This window comes from Sarcophilus harrisii, chromosome 2, assembly GCF_902635505.1.
Source record: "Sarcophilus harrisii chromosome 2, mSarHar1.11, whole genome shotgun sequence".
NCBI classification, from domain to species: domain Eukaryota; kingdom Metazoa; phylum Chordata; class Mammalia; order Dasyuromorphia; family Dasyuridae; genus Sarcophilus; species Sarcophilus harrisii.
Window position 1 is genome coordinate 133,279,436 of NC_045427.1, and position 20,413 is coordinate 133,299,848.

Below are 20,413 nucleotides of genomic sequence, written 5' to 3' on the forward strand. Positions count from 1 at the left end.
CCTCCTCCCTCCTTTCTCCTTCCCCCTTCCTTCCCTCTCTCTCTGTTTCTCTCTGTGTGTCTCTGGCTTTGTCTCTGTCTCTGGTTTTGTCTCTGTCTCTGTCTGTCTCTGTCTCTGTCTCTCTGTCTCTGTCTCTCTGTCTCTCTGTCTCTCCATCTCTGGCTTTGTCTCTGTCTCTGTCTCTGTCTCTGTCTCTGTCTGTCTTTGTCTCTGTCTCTCTGTCTCTCTCTCTTTCTGTCTCTCTCTGTCTCTGTCTCTCCGTCTCTCTCTCTTTCTTTCTCTCTGTTTCTCTCTCTCTCTTCCACCCCCTTTTTCTCTTTCTCTCTCTCTCCTTCTCCTATATTTGGGTATGAGAGAACTACATACCTCCTTCATTCATGATATCCAGTAAAGATGATGTGGTCATAAGCAGAACCTTAGCATCTCATCCCATTTGGGTTCATTCATTCCATTCTAGGTGTAGGGAATCAAGTCTTTAGCCTTTGGAGTTTCAAAAGATCGAGAGCAAACCATAGGAAGCTGGGAATCAGAATCTGGGTTAGATTATGTAGTAAGCAAACAAGATGCTAAGTGGCCAGGTTATGAGGGGCTTTCATTGCCAAACAGAACATTTTCTAGCTGATCCTGGAGGTAATAAGGAGTATTGGAGTTTATTGACTAAGCATGAGGGCCAGACTTGTGCGTTGGAAAAACTGCTTTGGCAGTTTTAGGCTAAAGTATCTAATCTTTAGTCATTTAGTATTTATTAATTATGTCCATTCAACTTGAGGGCAAGCCCCTTGTGAGAAGGGTCCAAGACTACCTTTCTATGTGTTTCTACCATTGTGTTTTCAGTCATGTCCAACACTTTGTGATCCTATTTGGGGTTTTCTTGGGGAGAGTGGTTTGCCATTTCCTTCTCCAGCTCATTTTCCAGATGAGAAAATTGAGGTAAACAGATTAAGTGACTTCCCAGGATTACAAAGCTAGTAAATATATGTGGCAGAATTTGAACTCCTGAGTCTTCTTGACTTCAGGCTTGGCACTCTAGCCACAGAGCCACCTAGTAGCCCTTCCAGTCTAGTCCTGATAGATCACGGGTTGCTCACTCTAAATTAGGCTAGGAGAGTTGAATTCTAATCCCATACAAATAATGTTTTAACTTTGTAATTATGTTTGGGGAAGGATCATGGTCCATTCAGGTTTGGTAGACTGAAGGGGTTTTGTAGTTCCTCTTGGGTGAATAGAATCCTCAAGAGGTGTCAGGTATATTGATGATTTGAAGGAATCAAAAGTTGTGAAGACCTAAGGTCTTTTTAACAGAAATTTGGAGGACAAAAAGATTTTAGTACATAGTGTAAAAAGCTCTGAATTCAGAATCAGAGGACCTATGAATTCTGTCATGGTCACATTTTGTTCAATTATTTCAATCATGTCCAACTCTTCATGACTCCATTTAGTTTTCTTGACAAAGATACTGCAGCATTTTGCCATTTTTTTCTCCAGCTCATTCTACAGATGAGGAAACTGAGCAAACAAGGTGAAATAACTCGCCTAGGATCACAGGGCTAGTGAGTTTTTGATGCTAGATTGACCTGAGGCTTTCCTCACTCCAGGCTTGGCCCTCTATCTGGTTTACTACTTAGCCTCCTCATCACTGTTACCTTGTATTTTAATGACATGAGAAAGGAAGTCTTAGAAGGAAGGGGCTGTATATCTTTTGTACTTGTATCCCCAGCCTTTAGTAAAATACTTTGCTCAACTTATGCATTTAATAAATGCTTTTTCATTCATTCATTCACTCTGCTACATTTGTGTGATCTTGAGAAATCACTTAACCTCACTGAGTCTCAGCTGATTTATACAGAAAAAGCTGATTATCGCTAAGATCCCTTTTAAGCTGTCATCCTATGATTCTGTGATTCTAGGAACTAATGATCTTCTAGAGAGGAGATCAAGTATCAAGGTGATCCCAAATGAAGGAGCTGGAAATAATCAGATCATTTTCAAAGCAAAAAAAGCAAGGATCAAGGAAAGGAGGAAAAAGAAGGAAAGACCAAAAGAATCAGAAACTTCATGAGTAAACACTGGAATAATGCAATCTGAAAGTTGGAAGGCACCCAAAGATCACTTAATCATATAAGGAAGCAAGAATCCTCTTCATAGCATTTCCAGAGAGCAGTCATTTGATTCTGCTGAAAGACCTTTCGTAATGGGGAACTCACCACTTTTTAAAGGAGTCAACTCATCTCACTTTTGGAGAAATCTAATTCATAGGAAGGTCTTGTCCACTATTATATTGGATTTAAATATGTTTCTCTACAAAATTATCTATTGCTTATAGTTCTGCTTCTTGGGGATCTTGTATTCCAAATATTTGAAGATATTAATTAGGATACCATAAGTTTTCTCTTTTTCATCCCAAGGACTCTTTGCTAGTTCCTTCAACTGATCTTTATATGTCTTGACCTTGTCATTTCTACCAATGCTCCATTCCCCTAAAGTCCTATCCTCCTCCTCTAGAAGTATTCTATTCTTCCTAAAATGGTAAAATAGGCCACCTGTGAAGAAAGATAGTAAGTTCTCCAGATATAGTCTGACCAAGGCAGAAGACAGTGGAGCTAGCACCTTCTTTGTTTTGGACACTAAGGTTGTCTTCTAGCAATCACAGACAGAGTTGGAACCTATGGATTGATCTCATATTTAGTGAATCCACTGACAAAATTGATAAGTATTTTCTTTTGCTTAAAGCAGTTTTATCCCCAGATTCCTTCAAACATCTTTTATGGGCTCTGTAGGGATTACTCTGAAATAGAAACAATGCTATAAAACACCTATAGAAAAGAGAAGGTGAGGAAAAGGCCAAAGTACAAATTTCTTTAGAAATTTCCTTTTTCTGCTCCCTGGAATGTGGAAAGTGATTTAAAAAAGAATGCAACTAGAACCTGATTGGGATACTGTATATTTGGAGGTAATTTGTCCTACAAAATGCCTACATGAAGAACCATAATTAGAAAGTTATACGTAATTGGTATGGAGAAGCGGAGAGGTAGGATTGTTCTGGTTTCAGTACAAAAGGTAATCCCTTGGAGAAAAACGAAATCCTCCTAGTAGGAGAGGAGAGGTACCTCGAGGACCATTAGACTTCAGGGGTAGTTAAGAAAGAAAGTACCCAAAGAGGCCTGGTTATACCCCTAGAGGTAGAGGATGATCACAAAGAAATGAGGCAGTGGAGTCAAGTAAGGGTTTTCTTTGGTCACTGTTGGCCCTGCTGACCAGAATCCAATATTTTGTACAGAAACACTGGGAATACCATTTTCTTTTTTGTGAAAACTTTTTTATTTTCAAAACCTATGCATGGATAATTTTTCTTTTTTATATTTTTTTTAAAATTATAGCTTTTTATATACAACACATATTCATGGGTAATTTTTCAACACTGACCCTTGCAAAAACTTCTGTTTCAGCTTTTCCTCTCCTTCCCTCCATCTCCTTCCCTAGATGGCAGGAAGTCCCATACATGTTAAATATGTTAAATACATAATACGTATACATATTTTTACAGTTATCTTGCTGAACAAGAAAGATTGGATTTAGAAAGAAGGTAAAAATAATTTGAGAAGAAAAAACAAAAATTCAAGTAAACAATAACAGAAAGAGTATAAATGCTATGTTGGACCATACTCATTTCCCAGTGTTCTTTCTCTGGGTGTAGCTGGTTCTATTCATTACAGATCAATTGGAACTGATTTGGATTCTCTCATTGTCAAAGATAGCTATGTCCATCAGAATTGATTATCATATAGTATTGTTGAAGTATATAATGATCTCCTGGTTCTGCTCATTTCACTCAGCATCAGTTCACGTAAGTCTCTCCAGGCTTCTCTGAAATCATCTTGGTGGACATTTCTTACAGAACAATAATATTCCATAACATTCATATCCCATAGCTTATTTAGCCATTCTCCAATTCATGGGAATCCACTCAGTTTCTGGCCACTACAAAGAGGGCTGCCACAGACATTCTTGCACATACAGGTCCCTTTCCCTTCTTCAATATCTCTTTGGGATATAAGCCCAGTAGTAGCACTGCTGGATCAAAGGGTAAGCACAGTTTGATAACTTTTTGAGTATCGTTCCAAACCGTTCTCCAGAATGGTTGGGTTCGTTCACAACTCCACCAACAATGCATCAGTGTCCCAATTTTCCCACATCCCCTCCAACATTAGTCATTATATTTTCCTGTTATCTTAGCCAATCTGAGAGGTGTGTAGTGGTATCTCAGAGTCGTCTTAGTCTGCATCTTTCTGATCAATAATGATTTGGAGCATCTTTTATATATGGCTAGAAATAGTTTGAATTTCTTCATCCAAAAATTTTGTATTCTTTGACCATTTATCAGTTGGAGGATGGCTTGATTTCTTATAAATTAGAGTCAATTCTCCAAATATTTTGTAGGTGAAGCCTTTATCAGAACCTTCAGCTGTAAAAAGATTTTCCCAGTTTATTACTTTATGGATAATTTTCAACATTGACTCTTGCATAGCTTTGTGTTCCAAATTTTCCCCTCTTCCTCCCACATCCTTCCCCAGATGGCAAACAAACCAATATATGTTATACATGTTAAAATATATTTTAAATCCAAGGTATGTAAACATATTTATGCAATTAACTTGCTGCATAAGAAAAATCAGATCAAAAATGAGAGAAAATGAGTAAGAAAACAAAATGGAAGCAAACAACAACAAAAAGAGTGAGAATGTTATGTTGTGATTTAGACTACCTTTTTATATGACTAGAAATGGTTTTAATTTCTTCATCAGAAAATTGTCTGTTCATATCCTTTGACCATTTATCAATTGGAGAATGGCTTGAATTCTCATAAATTTGAGTCAATTCTCTATATATTTTAGAAATGAGGCCTTTATCAGAACTATTAAATGTAAAAATGTTTTCCCAATTTATTATTTCCCTTATAAACTTGTCTGTGTTAGTTTTGTTTGTACCAAAAACTTTTTAACTTAATATAATCAAAATTATCTCTTTGATGTTCAGTAATGAGTTCCAGTTCTTCTTTGGTCACAAATTCCTTCCTTCTCCACAGATTTGAGAGGTGAACTATTCTATATTCCTCTAATTTGCTTATAATATCACTCTTTATGCCTAAATCATGAACATATTTCAGCTTTATCTTGGTATATGGAGTTAGCTGTGGGTCAATGCTCAGTTTCTGCCATGCTAGTTTCTAGTTTTCCCAGCAGTTTTTGTAAACGTAGTGAGTTCTTATCTCTATGAGTTTATCAAACACTAAATTACTATAATCATTGACAATTTTGTCCTGTGAACCTAACCTATTCCACTCTATTTCTTAGGCAGTACCAAATGGTTTTGGTGACTGCTGCTTTATAATATAGCTTTAGGTCTGGTATAGCTAGGCCACCTGCATTAGCATTCTTTTCATTAATTCCCTTGAAATTCTTGACCTTTTGTTCTTTCAGATGAACTTTGTTATTATTTTTTCTAGATCTATAAAATAATTTCTTGCAAGTTTGATTGGTATGGCATAAAGAAGTACATTAATTTAGGTAGTATTGTCATTTTTATTATATTCACTCTGTCTACCCATGATCACTTGATATTTTTCCAAATTATTAGATCTGACTTTATTTTTATGGTAAGTGTTTTGTAGTTGCATTTCCATAGCTCTTGACTTTCCATTGGCAGATGGATTCTCAAATATTTTATACTATCAACAGTTATTTTGAATGGAATTTCTTTTTGTATCTATTGCTGCTGGGCTTTGCTGGTAATGTATAAAAATACTGATGAGTTATGTGGATTTATTATGTATCCTGCAACTTTGCTAAAGTTTTGAATTGCTTCTAATAGTTTTTTTAGTTGGTTCTCTAGGGTTCTCTAATAATACCATCATATCATCTGCAAAGAGTGATAATTTGGTTTCCTCATTACCTACTCTAATTCCTTTAATCTTTGTAGTTTCTCTTATTGCTAAAGCTAACGTTTCTAATACAATATTGAATAGTGATGATGATAGTGGATAACCTTGTTTCACTCCTGACCTTATTGGGATTTTTCTAGTTTGTCCCCATTACATTGATGTTTGCTGATGGTTTTAAATACTGATCATTTTAAGGAAAAGTCCATTTGTTCCTATACTCTCTAGTGTTTTTAAGTGGATAGCAGTTTGTAAGTATTTAAGTATTTAAGAATAGTCTCTGAATAGCTAGAAGGAGAAAGCATCCAAAGGAAGAAATATCCTTTCTACTCCATTCTAACCTGCTTCCTGCCATGTCCACATTATAAAATATAATTCTGACAGCTCAACCTTAGTTACTTCTCTCCCTACAAACTGAGCCTAATAAATGCCAAATGAATGAAGAAATGAATGGATGAGATTCCAAGGATAGGGCTGTGGGGGGTGGAGGAAAAAGGAGGGAAGGAAATTAGCTGTTTCTTATTTTACTAATTTTTTCCCACAAGACTTTATTTTCTTTCTGCCATTCCTCTCAGCTCTATATCTATACTATATTCTGGATTCTATCACTACAAGGCTCATCGACCAGAGCCCTTTCTATACACAAACCTCACCTTCTTGTGTCTGGGGTTGTGAAGTCAGTCATAGGCCTTTCTTAATGATAACAGAAGAGGTTGGTTCCATGACAACCAGAGAACTGGATGCAGATAAGGATGCTGATGCTCCCATAACAGAGGAAGAATTATGGCTCCTTGAATCAGCCCCAGGGCAATGGTAAAGGGGGAAATCAGGCCTGCATTAAAGGGGAATGAGTACTTATTTTGAAATGTATTTAAAAGCTCTGGCTGGTTAATTATTTAAGGGCCAGCAGGTACTTCAGCTACCATGGAAACCCCCAGTTGTTGTTTTTTTCTCCTTTGCCAACCAACAGACTTATGACCCCAGATTCAAACCATTCTGGCTCTTGCTAAAAGAAGAGAGAGGAAGAAACATTAGGGGAGAAACTTTACTGGGACTGATGATCTTTTGCTTTATCATTCCTATTAAGTTCTGGGTGCTAGAAAGCAGCTTCCATCAGCCAAAAGGAGGGAAAAAAACCAAATTGGTAGCTATAGCACAAGAAAAAAAGGGATGTTGGACAGGCTGTTTAGGAGACCTGAATCAAGTATACCATTGATGTAAAAGTTTAGAAGTCATTTTCTTTTTGGGGGTCCCAGTTTTCTCATCTGTAGGATAAAGAGGTTGGACTTAATTTCTAATATGCCATCAGCTCTGAAACTCTATATAGCACCTACTTCAGGGGATTCATTATTCACACTATGGGGCTTGGTTGAACTTAACATTCAAAAACAGCTAGGAAAGGTTTTTCCCAGGATACACCAGAAATATAACAGGTGGCTGACAAAGTATGCAAACCAAATGGTGTTCTCTAAGCCAAACCACAACCAGCTGGGCTTATTAATTATGAGGTCACATCTCATTAATGACAACAATAACTCACATTTATATAATTACATACACTTTTTAAGACTGTATTTTCCCATCTTTTCTAAGCTGAACATGCAGAGGCTACTTCTGGCCAGATCTCACTTCTGTTCTACTCAGAAACTTTGACCTGCTCCATATCTGACCTCGGGCAGATTCACCTATTCTGAGGCAATCTAGTAAACAACTCTCCCTCTACACCCCTTCCTGACAGGGATATGCTGGAACATAAGAGCCAGTTGTTGAATTTATAGTGGGAACATTTACCTCTCAGAAATAAGTAAATGCTTCAAGCCAGGGCTTGATTTATTGTTTTGTTGACTTACTAAACTAAAGTGATGGAGAAAATATTAATGCAAATTAGTGTGTCCCCAGCATAGGTTGTTTTTGTTTTTCTGTAGAGCCAGTTGTTAAACATTTACCAGCATGATCTTGCCTGAGATCTCACCATATTTTTATCAAATCTATCTTGGACATCCACAGGTATAGCCCCACTGTAGCTCAAAATTCCACCAGTTCTCCATTCAAGAAATCAACTAGATTTACTCCTCAGATTATAAAGCATGAAACCTCAGATTATAAGCATGGGCCTCTATACTCTAGATGACTCATACTTTGCAAAGAGTATTCTTTGAAACAACCTTGTGATGCAAATAGTACAATGATAGTGAAATGAAGAAATTAGATAGTGGGGAGAACATTACATTTGAAGTTAGGAGTCGGGTTTGAGTCCTACCTATTATTTTAGTAGCTCTATGTGGCCTTGGGAAACTGGACTTCTTTTTCTGAGCTTCGTTTTCCTTATCTGTAAAATGAAAAGGTTGAACTAGATGATATCTTAGGGTCCCTCCCTTTTCAACATTCTGTGATTTCAGGACCCGGTAGAATAGTAGTTGTTTACCTGAGGTTTATAAAGTTTTTTTTTTAGTGTTTTGAAAACTACTTCTATTTAATTTTTCCCTTCATAATCCTATGTATTTTATTTTATGCAACATTCTAAGACACCATTTTAAGAAGGGATTCATGGACTTCCAAAATCATTACACACATACACATACACACACAATTATGAACACTTGTAGTAGAATATAAACTCTTTGAGGACCAAGAACTCTTGCAGGATTATATTCCATCCACAATTCCCCTTCCGTAGTTATTCTTCAACATCTTTTTCTACTAGTTCCTTTTACTGCACTTGAAAACACACTAAGATTCCCCTTTCTCAAGCAAACCCAACCCACTAAGTCTGATCATCTTCCTCTTCTCAGTTCCTGAGAAGGTACCTTGTAAGATTCTCTTCTCCAAAATTTTCATTTTGTTCTTTTATTTCCTCTCTCTCTAAAGAAATCTCATGCTTGTACTTCACTGGAAGTTTTAAAAAAACAATGATAGCATTACTGCTGCTATAGCTATATATACTATTATTAACATTTTACAGTTTGAACAATTATATATCTACAGCTTAAAGAGACCTTAGAGGTCATATGGTCTCTCTGACATTTTACAGATGAGAAAACTAAGAACCAAAGGTAGGAAGTGACTTGGCCAATGTTGTGTACATACTGGCAGAGTCAAGCTTCAGATGATCATTTGGACAGCTGTCCAAATGATCTATTCAGTGTTTTTCCTGCCTTTATTACTCCTCTTTCCAACAGATCTTTTAAACAGCTGTCCAAATGATCTGTTTAATGTTTTATTCTGAAAAAATGTTACTCTCCTGCTCAAAGCATTAAGTGGTTCCTGAATGCCTTTGGGATAAAATTCTATCTTCATCTATTTCTCACATATGCCCCCTTCTCTTCTTTGACAACTGGATGTAGATGCTTCTTAACTGACATATAGATTGTTGTAAGAGTTTACTGTTGGGCTGATAGGTGATACCTTAGTGTATGGAGCACCAAGCCTGGAGTCAGGAAGACACTAGGTCTGTGATCTAGGGCAAGTCACTTAACCCTGCTTGCCTTAATTTCCTCATCTATAAAAAGAACTGGAGAAGGAAATGGCAAACCACTTCAGTATCTTTGCCATTAAAACTCCAGATGGAGTCACAAAAATTGAACACAATTGATAATCAACTCAACAATAACTTATTGGTCTCCTTGGCTCCAGTCTCTCCCAATTGCACTCCATCTTCCACTTAGTTGTAAAACTGCTCTTCATAAAGTATAGATCTGATCACATTACCCATTACAATAAACTTCAGTATTACCAAAATGCAAACTCCTCTGCTTGCCTTTTAAAACCCTTCATCACTGAACACATTCTTGCCTCTCCAGTCTTTCCACACCCACCTCCCCTCCACATACTATGTACTCCTTTCCCAAGACACTTATCCCTTCCCCCACATCTGCTTTTTTCATTGATAGCCCCACCTCATCTCTGCCTCCTGACTTCTCTGACTTCTTTCAAGTTTCAGCTAAAATCCCACCTAGAAAACTTTGCCAATGCTCCTAAATCTTGATCTTTCCTCTGAGATCACCCTCAATTTATGCTGCATATATCTTGTTTGTACATTGCTTTTTCACTTGCTATCTCTCCCAGTTAACTCCTTTTCAGCAAAGACTATTGTTTTTTTTAACCTTTTTTTTTTAACCATGGCACCTAGCAGAGTGTCTGACACATAGTGGGTGCTTAATAAATTCTTGTTGCTGGCAATGCTAATGGATTTGGGATAGATAAAGCCATCTGCATCCAGAGAAAAACCTAGGGAGATTGAATGTGGATTGAGGTATAGTATTTTCACCTTTGATGTTGTTTGTTTTCATTTTCATGGTTTTTTACCTTTTGGTCTGATTTTCTTGCACATCATTACAAATACGAAAATGTGTTTAAAGGATTGCACATATTTAATCTATATCAGATTGCTTGCTGCCTTGGAGATGGAGGAGGTAAGGAAGGGAGGGAGAAAAATTTGGAACAGAAAGTCTTATAAAAATGAATGGTGAAAACTACTTTTAAATATATTTAGAAAAAAATAAAATACTATTGAGGAGAAAAAAAATAAATTCTTGTTACCTGACTATGTATAATATTTTGCACACTTTAAAGTGCTATATAAATCTTTTGCTGCGATTCAGTTGTTATTCAATTGTGTCTAACTTTTTCTGACCCAATTTAGAGTTTTCTTGGCAAAAATGTCAGATGGGTTTGCCATTTCCTTTTCCAGCTAATGGTACAGGTGAAAAACTAAGGCCTTGGGGGTAGGGAAGGGGATGGAGCCAAGATGTCAGAGAGTAAACAAGTCTTTATCTGAGCTCTTCCTGCCTTCCTTCAGTTCAACACCAAATCAAGCCTCTGAACTGATTTTGGAGAGACAGAACCCACAAATATTTGGAGTTTAACAAATTTCCAGCAGAAGATTTTTTGGAAGAGTTTCAGAAAAGGTCTGTTTCAATTGGAGACGGGGGAGGTAGGGAGAGAGGGCCAAGTTCTGGCTCAGTGCAGGGATCCAGGGTGCAATGGCCTCCATGCAAGGGGAATATAGCAGGAGGCTCTTAGCCAAAATACAGCAGTGTTGGCTGCTCTGTCTTGGTTCAGAAGTCAGTGGATCAGCAACTACCTGTGAGACATCCAATGCAAATACAAAAGGCAAATAGTGACCCCTGAACCCAAGAATAATGAGGATTTAATCATGCCCACCCAGCACAGGAAGGAAGTCAGCAGCACTGGCCCTAAGGCCTCTGTGACCTGTATGGGAAGATTGGGACAATCTCCCTTTTGTCCTAAGAGGAGACCTCAACATTTAAAATGAGCAAAAAAGTAAAAAGTATTCTGATCATAGCTTTTATGGAGACAGTGACACACAGACCAAACCCTTAGGACACTAAAGGCAAAATATGTCCAGATAAAGCCTCACAGGGTGATATGAGTTGGTTTCCATCTCACAAGGGTTTCTTGGAAGAATTCCAAAAGGATCTTAAAAGAGAGTTAGAAGAAAAATAGGGAAATGAAATGAGAGCTTTGCAGGAGAATTTGGAAAAGGAAACAGAAATTGTCTGAAGAGAACTCCTTAAAAATAGATTGGTGAAATTGAAAAGGCACATAACTCTTTATAAAATAGATTTTATAACTCCTTGAAAAACAGAATTTGTGAAATGGAAAAAAAAGAATTCAATGTACAAAACAATTCATTTATTTTTTTTTATTTTATTTAATAGCCTTTTATTTACATGATATATACATGGGTAATTTTACAGCATTAACAATTGCCAAACCTCTTGTTCCAATTTTTCACCTCTTACCCCCCCCCACTCCCTCCCCTAGATGGCAGGATGACCAGTAGATGTTAAATATATTAAAATATATTAGATACACAATAAGTATACCCGACCAAAACGTTATTTTGCTGTAGAAAAAGAATCAGACTCTGAAATATTGTACAATTAGCTTGTGAAGGAAATCAAAAATGCAGGTGTGCATAAATATAGGGATTGGGAATTCAATGTAATGGTTTTTAGTCATCTCCCAGAGTTCTTTTTCTGGGCATAGCTAGTTCAGTTCATTACTGCTCCATTAGAAATGATTTGGTTGATCTCGTTGCTGAGGATGGCCAGGTCCATCAGAACTGGTCATCATATAGTATTGTTGTTGAAGTATATAATGATCTCCTGGTCCTGCTCATTTCACTCAGCATCAGTTCGTGTAAGTCTCTCCAGGCCTTTCTGAAATCATCCTGTTGGTCATTTCTTACAGAACAGTAATATTCCATAATTTTCATATACCACAATTTATTCAGCCATTCTCCAACTGATGGACATCCATTCAGTTTCCAGTTTCTAGCCACTACAAAAAGGGCTGCCACAAACATTCGTGCACATACAGGTCCCTTTCCCTTCTTTATAATCTCTTTGGGATATAATCCCAGTAGTAACACTGCTGGATCAAAGGGTATGCACAGTTTGATAACTTTTTGAGCATAGTTCCAAACTACTCTCCAAAATGGTTGGATTCGTTCACAACTCCACCAACAATGCATCAATGTCCCAGTTTTCCCACATCCCCTCCAACAATCATCATTATTTTTTCCTGTCATCTTAGCCAATCTGACAGGTGTGTAGTGGTATCTTAGAGTTGTCTTAATTTGCATTTCTCTGATTAATAATGACTTGGAGCATCTTTTCATATGACTAGAAATAGTTTCAATTTCTTCATCTGAGAATTGTCTGTTCATATCCTTTGACCATTTTTCAATTGGAGAATGGCTTGATTTTTTATAAATTAGAGTTAATTCTCTATATATTTTGGAAATGAGGCCTTTATCAGAACCTTTGACTGTAAAAATATTTTCCCAGTTTATTGCTTCCCTTCTAATCTTGTCTGCATTAGTTTTGTTTGTACAAAAACTTTTCAGTTTGGTATAATCGAAATTTTCTATTTTGTGATCAGTAATGATCTCTAGTTCTGCTTTGGTCATAAAGACCTTCCCCTTCCACAGGTCTGAGAGGTAAACTATCCTATGTTCCTCTAATTTATTAATAATTTCATTCTTTATGCCTAGGTCATGAACCCATTTTGACCTTATCTTGGTGTACGGCGTTAAGTATGGATCAATGCCTAGTTTCTGCCATATTAGTTTCCAATTTTCCCAGCAATTTTTATCAAACAGTAAGTTCTTATCCCAAAAGCTGGGATCTTTGGGTTTGTCAAAGACTAGGTTGCTATATTTGTTGACTGTTTTATCCCTTGAACCTAATCTATTCCACTGATCAACTAATCTGTTCCTTAGCCAATACCAAATAGTTTTGGTAACTGCAAAACAATTCATTTAAAAGTTCAGTTGTTCAAATGCAAAAGGAGATGCTAACTAAAATGCTAACTAAAGAACACAATTTACTAAAACTCAGAATTGAACAAATGGAAGTGAATGACTCAATGAGATATCAAGAATCAGTCAAACAAAACCAAAAAATGAAAAAAAAAATGGAAGAATATGTAAAATGTCTTGTTGGAAAAGCAAGTCACCTGGAAGAAAAATCCAGGACAGACAATCTAAGAATTATTGGATTACCTGAAAACCATGGTAAGAAAAAGAGCCTAGACAACATCTTTCAAGAAATAATCAAGGAAAACTGCCCTGGTGTCCTAGAAGCAGAGAGTAAAATAGCCATTGAAATTGATAACATCTTTAAAGAGACCCCAAAATGAAAGCTCCAAGGAATATTGCAACTCAATTTCAGAATTATCAGATCAAGGAGACAATATTGCAAACAGCTAGAAAGAAACAATTCAAATATCAAGGAGCTACAATCAGGATTACCCAGGATCTAGCAACTTCTATTTTAAAAGATCAAAGGGCCTAAAATATGATATTCCAAAAGGCAAAGGAGCTTGTGTTGCAGCCAAAAATCAACTATCCAGTAAAATTAAGCATTACCTTTCAAGGAAAAACAGAGTACATTCAATAGAATAAGTGAATGTCATTTATTATTGATTAAAAGATTAGAACTGACCAGAAGATTTGATCTTCAAATACAGAACTCAAGAAAATCCTAAAAAGGTAAAAAAAAAAGGAAGGAAGGGAAAAAAAAACTATGTTTCTTTTAAAAGTTAAAAAGTTTACATCTGGGGCAGTGAGATGGCAGTGGATAGAGGACCACCCCTGAAGTCCTCCTGACTGACCTGAGTTCAGATCTGGTTTCAGACACTTAACATTTCCTAGCTGTGTGACCCTGGGCAAGTCACTTAACCCCAATTGCCTCAGGAAAAAAGTTTACATCACTATATTGGAAGATGATATATTTCTCTCTTGAGAACTGTATTTCTGTTAAGGGTATACTTTTAGGTTGCAGGTATAATTTGACTTTATTGTAATGATATAAAAAAGAAACTAGAGGTAAAAAAAAGGGAATGTACTGCAACAAGAGGAAAGGAGAGGTAAAATGGGGTAAAGTACTTCTCATGAAGAGGCAAAAAAGACCTATGACAATTGAGTGAAAAAAGGGAAGGGGAATGAGCATTGTGTGAACCTTATTCTCATTGGAATTAGTTCAAAGAAAGAATATCCAACATATTTAGTTTCATAGAAAAAAAATTTGTCTCATTTTATAGGGAAGTAAGAGCAAAAGAGGGAAAAGAAAGGGGGAGGCTAATAGAAGATAAAACAGAAATAGAAGGGGGAAGGGATAAGAAAGCAAGAAGGGACTGTAAAAGGGGAGGGCTGACTAAGGGAGGTGGTAGTCAGAAGTAAAACAATGGAGAGAAGAGAAAGGGGGAAAGGAAAGAGAAAAGTATAATTTAGGGAAAAATAAAATGGCAGGAAATATAGTTAGTAATTTTAGTAATTAGTTAGTAATTAGTAATTTTAACTGTGAATGAGAATAGGATGGATTCTTCTCTAAAACAGAAGCAGATAGCAGAATAGATAGGCCAGAATCCTACAATATGTTGTTTACAGTAAACACATTTCAAGAAGAGTGATACATACAGAGTAAAGATAAAGAGATGGAACAGAATTTATTATATGGCAAAAAAAGTGATTCTCAGATCAAGCAAAAGCAAAAATAGATCTAATTAAAAGAGATAAGGAAGGGAAATTTATCTTGCTAGATAAGTAATATCAATACTAAACATATATGCACCAAGTGTATAGCATCCAAACTCCTAGAGAAGTTAAGAGAGCTGTAAGAAGAATTAGCAAAACTATACTAGTGGGGAATCTCAACCTTGCTCTTTCAGAACTAAATAAATCAAACCACAAAATAAATAAAAAAGAAGTTAAGGAGGTGAATAGAATTTTATAAAAGTTAGGTATGATAGACCTTTGGAGAAAATTGAATGGGCATAGAAAAGAATATAATTTTTTCTCAGCAGTACATGGAACCTACACAAAAATTGAGTGTGTATTAGGGCATAAAATTCTCAAAAATCAAATGCAGAGAGGCAGAAATAGTAAATTCATCTTTTTTAGATCATGATGCAATAAAAATTACATGTAATAAAGGTCTAGGAGAAAATAAATCAAAAATTAATTGTAAATTAAATAACCTGATACTAAAGAATGAGTGGATGAAACAACAAATCATAGACTCAATTCATAATTTCATCCAAAAGAATAATAATAATAAGACAACATACCAAAATCTGTGGGATGCAGCTAAAACAGTTCTTGGGGAAAATTTTATATTTCTAGATGCTTACTTGCATAAAAAAAGAAAAGATCAGTGAATTGGGCTGCAACTAAAAAATCTAGAAAAAGGAAAACTTAAAAACCAAATTTGAAATTCTGAAAATAAAAGAGGAGATTAATGAAATTGAAAGGAAGTAAACCATTGAACTAATAAACAAAATTAAGGGTTGCTTGTATGGAAAAAAAAACAACAAAATAGACAAAATTTTAGTTAATTTGATAAGAAAAGGAAAGAAGAAAATCAAATTCCTATTATCAAAAATGACAAAGGTGAGCTTCCCCCATTGAAGAGGAAATTGGAGCAATAATTAAGAGCTATTTTGCCCAATTGCATGCCAGTAAATCTGATAATCTAAGTGAAATGGATGAATACTTAGAAAAATATAGATTATCCAGACTAACAGAAGAGGAAATAAATTACTTAACTAGTCCCATTTTAGAAAAAGAAATTGAACAAACTATAAATCAGCTTCCTAAGAAAAAATCTCCAGGGCCAGATAGATATACATGATAATTCTACCAAACATTTAAAGAACAATTCATTCCAATATTATGCAAACTATTTGGAAAAATAAATAAAAAGTCCTACTAAATTCCTTTTATGACACAGATATAATACCAATACCTAAACCTGGTAAGGATAAAATAGAGAAAGAAAATTATAGATCAATTTCCCTAATGAATATTGATGCAAAAATCTTAAATAAAATATTGGCAAAGAGACTGCAGAAAGTCATCCCCAGCTTAATACATCACGAGCAAGTAGGATTTATAACAGAAATGCTGGACTGGTTCAATATTAGGAAAACTAATAACCAAACTAACAGAAATCATATGATTTTCTCAATAGATGCAGAAAAATCATTTGACAAAATCCAACATCCATTCATATTAAAACACTAGAGAGTATATGAATGGAGTTTTCCCTAAAATGATCAGTAACATCTATTTATAACCATCAGAAAGCATCATATGTAATGGGGATAAATTAGAAGAATTCCCAATAAAATCAGGGGTGAAACATGGTTTCCCCTAATCACCATTACTATTCAATATTGTATTAGAAACGTCAGCTTTAGTAATAAGAAAAAAAAAAGAAATTAATGAATTAGAGTAGGTAATGAGGAAACCAAATTATCACTCTGCAGATATGATAGTATACTTAGTGAACCAATTAAAAAACTGCTAGAAACAATTCACAACTTTAGCAAAGTTGAAAGATTCAAAATAAATCCACAACAATCATCAGCATTTTTATATATTACCAACAAAGTCTAGTAGCAAAAGATACAAAGAGAAATACCATTTAAAATAACTGCATATGATATCAAATATTTGGGTGTTTACCTGCCAAGGCAAAGTCAGGAACTATATGAACACAATGACAAAATAGTTTCCACCTAAATAAAGTCGGATTTAATCTAATTTAATTGGAAGAATATCAAGTGCTCATGAGTAACCTGAGCTAATATAATAAAAATAACAATTTTACCTAAATTAATCTCCTTATTCAGTGCCATACAAATCAAACTCCCAAGAAATTATTTTAGAAAGCTAGAAAAAATAATAACAAAATTCATCTGGAAGAACAAAAGGTCAAGAATTTCAAGGGAATTAATAAAAAAATGTAAATGAAGATGGTTTCACTGTACCAAACCAAAAACTATTATAAGACAGCAGTCATCAAAACTATTTGGTAATGACTAAGAAATAGAGGTTAGGTTCACAAGATACAATAATCGATCACTATCATAATCTAGTATTTGATAAAACCCAAAGACCCCAGCTTTTGGGATAAGAACTTACTATTTGGCAAAAATTGCTAGGAAAATTGGAAATTAGTATGGCACAAACTAGACATTGACTCATACCTAACACAATAAACCAAGATAAGGTCAAAATGGATTTATGATGCAGACAAATATAGAGTAATACTATGAGTAAATTAGAAAAATAAAAAACAATCTACCACTCAGATCTGTGGAAAAGGAAAAAAAATGTGGCCAAAGAAGAACTAGAATATATTATGGAATACAAAATGGATAATTTTGATTATATTAAGTTAAAAAGTTTTTATACAAACAAAACCAATGCAGCCAAAATTAGAAGGGAAGCAGAAAACTAGGGAATTTTTTTACATGCAAGTGTTCTAATAAAGGCCTAATTTCTAAAATATGTAGAAAATTGATTCAATTTTATAAGAATACAAGCCATTCTCCAATTGGTAAATGGTTAAAAGGATATGAACAGACAAATTTCAGAAGAAATTAAAACCATTTCTGGTCAAATGAAAAAGAAATGCTCTGAATCACTATTGATCAGAGAAATGCAAATTAGTTAAGACAACTTTGAGGTACCACTACACACCTCTCAGATTGACTAAAATGACAGAAAAAGAAAATAATGAATGTTGGAGGGGATGTGGGAAAACTGGGACATTGATATATTGTTAGTGAAGTTGTGAAGTGATCTAACCATTCTGGAGAGCAATCTGGAACTATGCCCAAAGGGTTATTAAATTACGCATAACCTTTGACCCAGCAGTGTTCTACTGGGCCTGTATCCCAAAAAATCTAAAGAGGGAAAATGACCTGTATGTACAAAATTGTTTGTGGCAGCCCTTTAGGTACTGGCAAGAAACTGGAAACTGAATGGATGCCCATCATTTGGAGAATGGCTGAATAAGTTATGGTATATGAATGTTATGGAATATAATTGTTTTGTAAGAAACAACACGATGATTTCAGAGAGGCCTGGTGACTCTTCCATGAACTGATGCTAAGTGAAGGGAATAGAATCAAGAGAACATTGTACACAACAACAAGATTATGTGATAATCAATTCTGATGGACAATGGCTCTTTTCAATAGCAAGGTGATTTCAGCCAATTCTGGTAGAGTTGTGATGGAGAGAGCCATCTGCATTCAAAAAGAGCATCGTGGAGACTGAATGTGGATTACAACATAATATTTTCACTGTTTTTGTTGCTGTTAGTTGATTGCATTTTGTTTTCTTTCTCATATTTTTTCTTTTTGATCTGATTTTTCTTGTGCACCTTGATAGTTGTGGAAATATATATATATATATATATATATATATATATGAATTATACATGTTTAACATACATTGGATTAATTACTGTCTAGCAGAGGGGATGAAGGGAAGGAAGAGAGAAGAAAAGTTTTGGAACACAAGGTTTTGCAAAGGTGAATATTGTAAAAAACTATCTATGCATGAGTTTTGATTATAAAAAGCTTTATATATTAAAAACAAGAACTAAGGTCAACAGAGTAAAGTGATTTGCCCAGGTTCACACAGCTATTAAGTGAGGCTAGATTTGAATTCTGTTCTTCTTTACTGCAGACCAAGTGCTCCATCTTCTGTACCACCTAGCTGCAAAGATATAAATCTTAACTTATTATTAATATTACTAGCAGCAGCTACATAGATGGGTGGATTAGAATTCTTGACATGGTACTATACATGCATCCTTTGCATCTATGGGGATCCCCTACCTTCCTTTACATTATATATCCTTTGAGAACATGAGCTCTGATCTTTTTTCTCTCCATGGAACACAGTTAATAACGGTTTGACATAGAATTCAAATCCAGGTCATGTTGACTTCAAATCCAGAACATCCAGCTGTGTAGAGCTATAATAAGACAAACAGAAAAGTAAAGAATCATGAATCAAGAGTTATAAAGGACTTTTCAAAACTATCTAGTCCATCCCCTCTCCAGTTTTATACTCAAGGAATCTAAAACACAAGCATTTTTTGTATCCTTTGCACTTAACACAATATCCTACACAGAGTAAACATTTGTTTTCAGTTGAATTGAGTCAAAAGATATTGAATGTAATGAAATCCACCAAGCTGTCTTTGAACTTTCCTACTTTTATTCCATAGGTCTGCTACCCATCTACAACTGTCTAGAATTCACCACCTGACTGTGAAAGGAGTATGTTGACTGCCACCATATCAGTCCACTTGGAAGGAAACAAGCAAGCTCATGGGCTAAAGTTTCTGATGAGAAATACTTTCCTTAAGCCATAATAGTGACTCCAGTCTCCTCCCCAACCGCTGCCATGGTACTGCATCACTGAACTATATAATTGCATATTTGTTCCTGTTGGGTCTTGAAATATTAGGGCCCAGTGTATAATTCCATTGCGCCTGCACTGGAGATATTGCCATGTAAAGGCAAATAAAAAGACAAGCAATGTGACTGGGGCTGCAGTCCTTAGCTGCTCTGTGTAATTAATGGGAGGCATTATTAAGAGCAGAGAGAAATTAATTCAGCTTTTGACTCCTCACCCTCTGAAAGCATACTTAAAGGATATCTTCTAGATAAACCTCCAGGGTTCAATTGGGCTTAGCTGGTGAAGGTTTGTGGCAAGATCAGTGCCAAGTGGTAAGTGGCCATATAAGGATTTGAATCCCAGCCCCAGATTTTCTGATACCAAATCACACTACTCTATGTTTTCTTTAATTTTGTTAAAAGAAATATATACATTGTGTGTATATGTATATATCTATCTATAGATATACATACACATACACATACATTACATATATAATATAAATAAAATTTAATGAAGTAGTAATAAAATTGCTCTATTTACATGAATATCCTTCTTTAACTACTTTTTTCCTTCTGTGCATTCTAAAATGGTATATTGTCCACTATCCCCTGTTCCTCAAAGTAGAAGTCCTTTCTTATAATAAATATGTATAATCAAGCAAAATAAATCAACACATTGGTAATGTCTAGAGACTTCATCTTATTTTGTATCTCAAAGGTACAGGATCACAGATTTAAAGTTGG